Below are 10,076 nucleotides of genomic sequence, written 5' to 3'. Positions count from 1 at the left end.
GCTCAAAGCACACATTGGACCTCAAACAATAGTAGTAGGATAGTTCAACACCCCACTCTCATCAATGGACATGGAAACAGAAATTAAACAGAGGTATAGGCAGATTAAGAGAAGATATGAACCAAATGAACTGAACAGATATTTATAAAACATTCTATCCTAAAACAAAAGGATATACCTTCTTCTCAGCTCCTCATGGTACTTTCTCCAAAATTGACCATATAATTGGTCAAAAAACGGGCCTCAACAGGTACAGAAAGATAGAAATAATCCCATGCGTGCTATCAGACCACCACGGCCTAAAACTGGTCTTCAATAACAATAAGGGAAGAATGCCCACATATACGTGGAAATTGAACAATGCTCTACTCAATGATAACCTGGTCAAGGAAGAAACAAAGAAAGAAATTAAAGACTTTTTAGAATTTAATGAAAATGAAGGTACAACATACCCAAACTTATGGGACACAATGAAAGTTGTGCTAAGAGGAAAACTCATAGCGGTGAGTGCGTGCAGAAAGAAACAGGAGAGAGCATATATCAGCAGTTTGACAGCACACCTAAAAGCTCTAGAACAAAGAGAAGCAAATACACCCAGGAGGCATAGAAGGCAGGAAATGATCAAACTCAGAGCTGAAATCCACCAAGTAGAAACAAAAAGGACTATACAAAGAATCAACAGAACCAAAAGCAGGTTCTTTGAGAAAATCAACAAGATAGATAAACCAATGGTCAGACGAACTAGGGGACACAGAAAGTAAGTCCAAATTAACAAAATCAGAAATAAAAAGGGAGACATAACTAAAGAATCAGAGAAAATTCAAAAAATCATCAGATCTACTACAAAAGCCTATATTCAACAAAACTTGAAATAGACAATTTCCTCGACAGATACCAGGTACCAAAATTAAATCAGGAACAGATAAACCATTTAAACAACCCCATAACTCCTTAAGGAATAGAAGCAGCCACTATGTTCATAGCAGCCTTATTTACAATAGCCAGAAGCTGGAAAGAACCTAGATGCCCTTCAACAGAGGAATGGATACAGAAAATTTGGTACATCTACACAATGGAATATTACTCAGCTATCAAAAACAATGACTTTATGAAATTCATAGGCAAATGGAGGGAACTGGAAAATATCATCCTGTGTGAGGTAACCCAATCACAGAAAAACACACATGGTATGCACTCATTGATAAGTGGCTGTTAGCCCAAATGCTCGAATTACCCTAGATGCACAGAACACATGAAACTCAAGAAGGATGATGAAAATGTGAATGCTTCACTCCTTCTTTGAAAGGGGAACAACAATACCCTTAGGAGGGAATAGGTAGGCAAAGTTTAGAACAGAAGCTGAAGGAACGCCCATTCAGAGCCTGCCCCACATGCGACTCATACATATACAGTCACCAAACTAGAAGATGGATGAAGCAAAGAAGTGCAGGCTGACAGGAACCGGATGTAGATCTCTCCTGAGAGACACAACCAGAATACAGCAAATACATAGGCGAATGCCAGTAGCAAACCACTGAACTGAGAATGGGACCCCCGTTGAAGGAATCAGTGAAAGGACTGAAAGAGCTTGAAGAGGCTTGAGACCCCATGTGAACAACAATGCCAAGCAACCAGAGCTTCCAGGGACTAAGCCACTACCCAAAGAATATACATGGCCTGACCCTGGGCTCCAACTGCATAGGTAGCAATGAACAGCCTAGTAAGGGCACCAGTGGAAGGGGAAGTCCTTGGTCCTGCCAAGGCTGAACCCCCAGTGAATGGGATTGTTGGAGGAAGGGCGGTAATGGGGGGAGGACCGGGAGGGGCACATCCATGTAGAAGGAGAGGTGGAGGGGCTAGGGTGATGTTGTCCTGGAAACCGAGAAAGGGAATAACAATTGAAATGTAAATAAGAAATACCCAATTTAATAAAGATGGAGAAAAAAAAAGAATTAGTAAAATTTGTCTGAAAATAGTTTAGCAAATTTGGGGATTCAATTAGTCAATTTCATAATGTCCATTTTGGTAGTTTACTTTCAAGCTCTCTTGATAAGATTCATATTTTAAGAGACCAACTACAACAGTGCTGGGGTAATGCACATTAGTGAAGTATGCAGACGTTTCTTCTGATGCTCAGGAAGACTGTGTTCACACCTGTCTACACTCCTACACACTTCACAGAGAAGGAAGGGTGGATGGAGAAGAAAGACTTCCGTGACAGTTGCCCTTGAGTGAGGCTGTCCTAAAAAGAGTGGCAAGGATCAATCTTCTTGTTCTTGACAAGGACATACAAAGACAAAATAAATAATTCATAAGCCTACCCAGTATTTTTTATAAAAATTAGTTTTAAGAAATTCATTTATAGTCAACCCTTGAGTGATATCTATTATAGGCAAAAATGTATGAGCCTTGTTTAGGTCGCTGTAGGAAAATGAATTGGGCAATAAAGGATTGTTAAATATCTTTCTCCACTGGGCACTGTATTAGGTGTTATTTGTAACAAAGACTAATTGGGCAATTAGTTTACTGGGAAGTAGTAATTGGTCTGAAATGTGAGCTGTTTTGAATAATAGATATCAGTTTAATAAAGGTTTCTCTGCAGACTTTATAGTCACAAAGGGATTCAGAAAGACTCCAGATTATAGGACTCACAAGACTCCATTAGACAGTGTTTAGGCATCATGTTTTAGCTTGTTTGTAAGCAGAAAGAAAATATTCTGAAAGGCCAGCATGTGGTTGTTCTGGTCTTCTCAGGATGGAAGATGGCTTAACATCCAGCATCTCAGATTTGAAGTGGAGGAGATGTAACTACATTTATTTGGTATTTATGTATTTGGATGCCCAGCACATTTTATTATCAATGCTAGACCTAAAGCTCAGGCCTTTGCAGTATATTGTTACAGAGAGATTTCCTCAGCCCATACAATATGTGACACCTATATACAAATATTTTCGAGAATTTAGAAAGCCTATCTTTTTCCCAATAATGTCTTATGAAAGGTAAATATTCTACCATTAACCTACACTGCTCATGTAACGGGTCTTCCAACCTTAATAGGCCCCTAGACCTTAGCACAACTGAAACCATTTAGGCCTTAGAACACAACATATAGACAGCAACACGTGTGAGCATGAGAATAAAGAACTAATCCATCAAATCTATAGTTTTGGGTTTAAGTCCCTATATGTGTTTGCTTTTTGGCTTCTGTAGTTCTGATTCTCGCAAACTTTTCTTGCTAATTGAGGTGTATCAACCCAAGATTTTTTCTTACATGCTTACCCTAAGAAAGGCTTGAGAGGTTACAATGGGGTCAAACAACCAGTACAGTTGCCCGGTAGTTAATAACAACTGTCTTTTAGCTTAAAACCAAGTCTGATTAGTCCTCTCTGGTGAATACCTCACTGTATTCTAGGACCTCAGCAAATATTTCTATAAAGATTTACTACATGTGGTCTTACTTATATTTCTAGTCATTCTACGAAAGACTATATTTGCCAGGAAATAAAGAAGACATGGTTTTATCTTTTATGTCAGTTAAAATGTCATGAAAAGGCAAACATTTTTATGTCTTTGCCATGTAATTAAGATGAAAACCAAAGGATAAGTTTTATGATTAAAAACAAAATGGATCCCTATGTATTTATGTACTTTTGTATCCATACATCTATGTATCTATCTGTCCATCTGTGTATCATCTATCAATCTAATAAGCTTTCCACAGCTCTCAGAAGTCCTCCATGGTTCCTCCAGCCAATAGGATTTCTGCATGTGGGCTTCCATAAGTTTATTCTCTCATAATGTGTATTACATATAGAGACCAGGTGCACAGCCCACTTCCCTGTATGTATGCTATGCTCCTTGTAGGGAAGACTCTATGTTCTGCTCCTCTTATTTGCTCACAGTGCCACATACGTGACATGGAATCAGTCAGATCTCAGTGAATGAATGTTCAATAGTTGTTTCCTTAAAGTTCAGAATATAGTGTAATTCAGCATAAAGTTTTATTTCTTTTTAGTTAACATAGCTTTGTTTCTCCTGATTTCCTCATGAATCTATTTATCTTAGGCTTATTTAGATCAGCATCTAAGTGGGGACACAGCCTGCAGTCAGTTGCACTCATCTCTTTTCCGATGGTCTTTTCTTTTCCTGGATTTCTTGAATAAACCAAGTTAATTACTCTCATAAAAACTCCATATTCTACCTTTCACAGATCACTTCCTGGTATTGTTTAACTTGTTTTCCAATTTCTGCAGTTTCTTCCCAATGATAATTAGTTCTAGGTGCTTGATAACACCCAAGAAACACACATTCTAGAAGAAAGCATCATGTAAGACATGATTACATATATTTTTTTCTGTGTCTGAGTATCAGATGTTTCTTCAATGGGAATCCTAATAGCTGCCCAGTCTCTTTTGGCACTTTAAAGGCAACATTATAACATCATCCTCTCACATTTTAAGTGTGATGAACATTGACTTAAGTTTTTAAATACTGGGCATTGAACATAAAGCTTCACACATGCTAGAAAAGCACTAAACTATATTCCTAGGCTTTTTTGTTTTCATTTGACACAGGTCTCATCAAATGGATCAGACTGGCTTCAAACTTGCTACATAGCCCAAAGAGGCATTGAACTTGGATTCCTCCTGCTTCACTCAGCCTTGTCTCTGGTTTATATGTTGTACCATTAAGATTGGCTATCTAATTTTAACACTTGTTATAAAATCTCCACTAGTATTTAAGAGCCTTGGGCTTTTTATTTTGTTAGTGGTTGCAAACTTGTGATTTTAATTTTATTATTCCTTCCACATTTGTTATGGTAATATTTCTATGAAATACTTTCCAACATCCAATATCTGTTACTTTGTATGGAATAAAAGAAATATTAAATCATTTCCTTATCAGATTTTAGATTAACAAGATGATAGTAAAATGCAATGTTGAATGACAAGATATTAGCTTGTTATGAAGTACTGTCACGAACTCATGAATTTTTATAGATTGAAGAGTGTTCCAAACAATTGTATTCATTGTTCTTTTCTGGTGCTTAAATTATTATCTCACCCTAGAATAGTGGAGACTTCAAATTGATTTCTATGTATTTTTATCCATAACAATTCACTTTGGATATTTCTAAAGAAAGAGAAATTTATAGAATATTATGAACTTTCTAATACCATCAACAACTAGTAACAGTTTGCTACTTTTGCTTTACATGTGTGTATGTGTGTGTGAATGTATCTGTTCATGTGTGTATGTCTGTGTGTGAATATATGTACATCATTGTGTGTGTGTGTGTGTGTGTGTGTGTGTGTGTAACTCTTTGAGAATAATTTTCAGTCCTCATGAATTTTTAATACTTCAGCCCACAGTTTTTAAGAATAAGGACATTCTCTTATTAAAAAAACAAAAATAGAAAAACAAGCAAAAAGCTATGTTCTTTTTGAAACCTTTGACTTATAACTCTTTTCTTACTTAGGCAGTCTTTAATAACATCAGCTTTTTTTCATGCCATTTTAAATTAGCATATAAGGAGTTAAATGTCATTGTGATGCTTGTAACAAAGGGGAAACGCCAAACTGTTTAATGTTTGATCCTGTTGATGCACGGATTTGAAATTTGATTCATTTTTACATTGTCCTAACCTATTTCTCTAGCTTAATTCCTATAAGAGAAAATACATGTGGAACAGGACTATACTATAGAAATATAAAATGTACCATATGGCCAATAACAAATTATCTAAGAGCCACAGAAAGGTAAAAAATAGAGGACACTCGAGTCCCTATTTCCATAGTTCAAGCATCTATGAAAACAGAGAGGCTTCCTGAGACACCTCGGTGCCATCTTGTGCTGCTACTTGCTGAGACTGTGTGATTGCTACCTTTCACCTGTAATAGATTCTGTAGATACACATCCCAGACATTACTATCACTTTAGCCATACATATTTTGTCATATTTTCTGAAGATAGGGACTATTTCTAAGACAACAATCCTGGCTGCTGAAGTAGTGTTTCCAGAATATCATAAAAACAACATTCAATTTTCTCCATTCTTAAATGTTTCATATGACATTCAATTCAAAATCTAAACATATAGCACGTGCTGTCCTAGTTTGTATATATTTTAGGTTTCTTTTATTGCATAAAACGTTCCCATCTGTATTTTGTGAAACCCCATTTGTCCTGAGGATGGCTTCTTTTTTGATTTTTTGAGGTGAGTCCCTGTTTACTTTGCTTCTTAACATTTCTTCTTGTCTTCTGTTCAAGTGGACCCTCAGAATCACTCAACTACAAAAGCCACTGAAAATCATTTATAAAGACTTGATTATGATTTTTTTCCATGTAGGAGTATCAGATGTTTCTTCAGTGGGAATCCTAATAGCTGCCCAGTCTGTTCTACCACTTCAAAGGCAACTCAAGGCACAAGAAAATGAGATTTTAAGGTAAGTGTGAGAGACATCACTGGCTTAGAAATTCCATGTTCCCAAAAGGAAGTAGTGTTTCTTATAACAACCTGTAGGCATAGCTTTAAATGGAAGGGAAATTCCATTCAAGGAAGCCCCTAGCTATGGCTTCCAAGCAAAACAGTGTATGTGTGAGCTTCCCAAACCAGATGAAGTTTACTAATTACCAATCTGTTCTGCCATAAGCAATGTTCATTTTTTTTTTTGAGAAAACAGTGTTCAAACAAGTCGAGGCTTCCTATTGGGAAGAAGAAATATTTACCTTTCCCTCTGATCTGTATTTCTTGTTAAGCTGGAGTTATCTTAATAGGTTTGGTCAGATAAAATTCACTGTTTTGCCAAGACCACAGAAATATGTAACACCGGTTTGCATCCCTTTTGTGTAATGTTAGCACTGTCAACTTTTGCTGCCCAGATGTATTGTTTGCTGGGTACAGAAGTGATCTTCTAACCCTATCATCTTTTTCCCATTTATTAGCTAGAAAATTCTCACAAAGAAAAATTTCCCTTCAGCAAGCATTTAGCTTAGCTGAAGGGTGCTGAGTTCAGAAAAGAAAGACAAGATAAATGACCAATTCTTCCTTTTATTTCCACTTACAATAATAATACATTAATCCACTAATACTTTTCAAAAGTAATAAATAAGGAAGCTATTCTAGAAGAAGTAAACAAAAGAAGTACAAAGCAGTGAAGGGGTTCAATGACCTAACTGCAGAAAGGACAAAGACAAAGATGACAAGTGACCCTATCTGTCCCAAAAGAGACAAATAAAAGTCAGGTGGATTACTTTGCTGCATTTTACATGGATAAATTTTGAAATTGAATGAGATGGATTATCCTGTAATAAAATAACCACCCCCCAAAACAAATGCTCCAAATAGCAGCAGTCCTAAATAAATACCTTCACAGCAGAATTTTGCTCAGGCACAAATGATATTGCAATTATTCAAGACCATCAAAACAAAACAAAACAAATACAAAAACCAAAAAGAAAGAGAAAATCTTTAAATTATCTTTGTGATTTAAGTGTAATCTCTATACTAATATCTGATAAAAGGGGAAATACTTTCACTTATTAATCCGAAGCCCGGTGTTCCAAAACAATACTTGCAAAGAGACCCAGAAGATAACACATAAAGAATACATTGTAAATGCTACCTAAGGCTCTTCAGAGAAATGGAACTAATCATACAGGTGTGCTTGCCACTGATACCAACAACATGTGTAATATGCCATCGCTGGGTAAAAAGGTAAGGAAATAAGAGTGCGTATTGATATTTGCTTGGATGTGAAAAGAAGGATATTCTAGGTAGACATGTAAGAGCCTAATGGTTGTGGAGTAGATGGTGCGGCTCTGAACAAATGGGGAACCATGGCATATGAGAGATGCTTTACTGTACACATGGCTACATGCATGTACATATACATGTAAACACAGGGATATATCTATACACAATTTTGTCTTGCATCTTGGAGTTCTTTTAAAAGCAGAACTACAAGAAAGTAGTCCATCTTTTTAAAAGTATAAAAATACTTATTCTGAGTAATTGACTTAGATGGTTAAGAAAACAGAAACTTCAAGACCTAGGAAAGCTACTTGTATAATTCTAGTACATAATTAGTCAAAGAATTAAGAAAAAGAGGAGCAGATGGAGTGTAAGCCCTGATGTAAGAGGTAGGAATAGCAATGTCCAAGATCATGGAAGAGGGTAAGTACCAGCTACAGCATACACCAAATTCATTCTTTCTTGTCTATTACACTGAGCTCACCTTCACCTACTGCATTCATTCAAATGCAACTCTCTTTCAAGAAATCCCTCAAAGTTACCCAGAGTCATTTTTTATTAACTCTGTTGCATCCTTAATTTGATCTAGATAATACACAAAATTAACAACCACAATCTAAACTCCTATTAAAATTAATAGTGAAAAAATGAGATATATATTTAGAGAAACATTAGCAGATTTTTTAAAAATGAATTTGTGATGTGCTTCTCGGGTACAGAGTAGGACTCATGTCTGTCCTTAACGGTCTCTTCAGTGTCTACAGGACCCTATTTACTTCCTTCACAGTGATACAACGGCCAAAAGTTCACCATGTCTATTCTCAGGATCTATGCCAGAGAGATCTTCAACTTCTGTGGGAATCCCACTGTTGAAATGGATCTCTACACAGCAAAAGGTCTCTTCCAAGCTGCGGTGCCTAGCAATGCATCTACTAGCATCTATGAGGCCCTAGAACTCCGAGACAATGATAAGACCTGCTTCATGGGGAAGGGTATCTCAAAGACTGTTGGGCACATCAATAACACTATTGCACCTGCTCTAGTTAACAAAAAACTGAATGTTGTGGATTGACCAGCTGCTGATCAAGATGGATAGCACTGAGAATAAATCTAAATTTGGTGCAAATGCTATCCTAGGAGTGTCCCTGGCTGTCTGCAAAGCTGGTGCCATGGGAAAAGGGCATGGTGCCCCTTTACTGTCACATTGCTGACTTTGCCGGCAACCCTGAATCCATACTTCTGGTCCCAGCTTTCAATGTGATCAATGGCAGTTTTCATACTGGCACCAAGCTGGCCATGCAAGAGTTCATGATCTGGTCTGTGGAGTCATCCTGTTTCTGGGAAGGCATGAGCACTGGAGCAGTGGTTTACCACAAACTAAAGAATGTCATCAAGGAGAAGTATGGGAAAGATGCCACCAATGTGGATAATGAAGGTGGATTTGCACCTAACATCCTAGAGAACAAAGAAACACTGGAGCTGCTCAAGACCGCAATGGCAAAGGTTGGCAACAGTGACCAGGTTGTCATTAGCATGAATTAGCTGCCTCCGAGTTCTACAGGGCTGGCAAGGGTGACCTGGACTTCAAGTCCTCAGATGACTTCAGCAGGTACATCACACCCAACCTGCTGGCTGACCTGTAAGTCCTTCATCCAGGACTACCCAATGGTGTCCATTGAAGACCCCTTTGACCAGGATGACTAGGATGCTTGACAGAAGTTCGCAGCTGGTGAAGGCATCCAGGTGGTGGGCAATGACCTCATAGTGACAAACCCTAAGCAGATTGCCAAGGCTGCAGGCAAGAATTACTGCAACAGCTTCCTGCTCAAAGTAAACCAGATCAGCTCTATAACCGAGTCTCTCTGCAAGTGTGTAAACTGGCCAAGTCCAATGGCTGGGGCGTCATGGTGTCCCATTGATCTAGGGAGACTGAGAACCCTTTCATTGCCAACCTAGTGATGGGGCTCTGCACTGGGTAGATCAAAACACATGCCCCCTGCCAATCTGAGTGCCTGGCCAAGTACAATCAGATCCTTAGAATCAAGGAAGAGCTGGGCAACAAAGCCAAGTTTGCTGGCAGGTCCTTCAGGAACCCACTGGCCATGTAAGTCATGGACTGAAGATCCCTGGAGCTACCAGATCCTCTGTCCCTGATGTCATCCAGGTTGCTCAAGGCCGGCCTAATGCTGGCCCCTCTCCTGTCACTGCTTCCTTAGACATCCATGCCTAACCCACTGGAGCCCTGCTGGAGACCCCAGCTTTGTATTCATGTGATTGGTCTGAATCATTGTTTCTGTCACCTGACTTCCCAACTAGTGTCTG

The 10,076-nt window shown here is 38.2% G+C and overlaps 1 pseudogene; it reads left to right on the top strand.

The window, feature by feature from the left end:
* The first annotated feature begins 8,565 nt into the window (after window positions 1-8,565).
* On the top strand, window positions 8,566-9,733 carry LOC116905692 (annotated as a pseudogene).
* Window positions 9,734-10,076: the final 343 nt, after the last annotated feature.

This window comes from Rattus rattus, chromosome 7 (assembly GCF_011064425.1).
Source record: "Rattus rattus isolate New Zealand chromosome 7, Rrattus_CSIRO_v1, whole genome shotgun sequence".
Lineage (NCBI taxonomy): Eukaryota > Metazoa > Chordata > Mammalia > Rodentia > Muridae > Rattus > Rattus rattus.
This window is presented reverse-complemented; position numbering and strand designations above follow the sequence as displayed.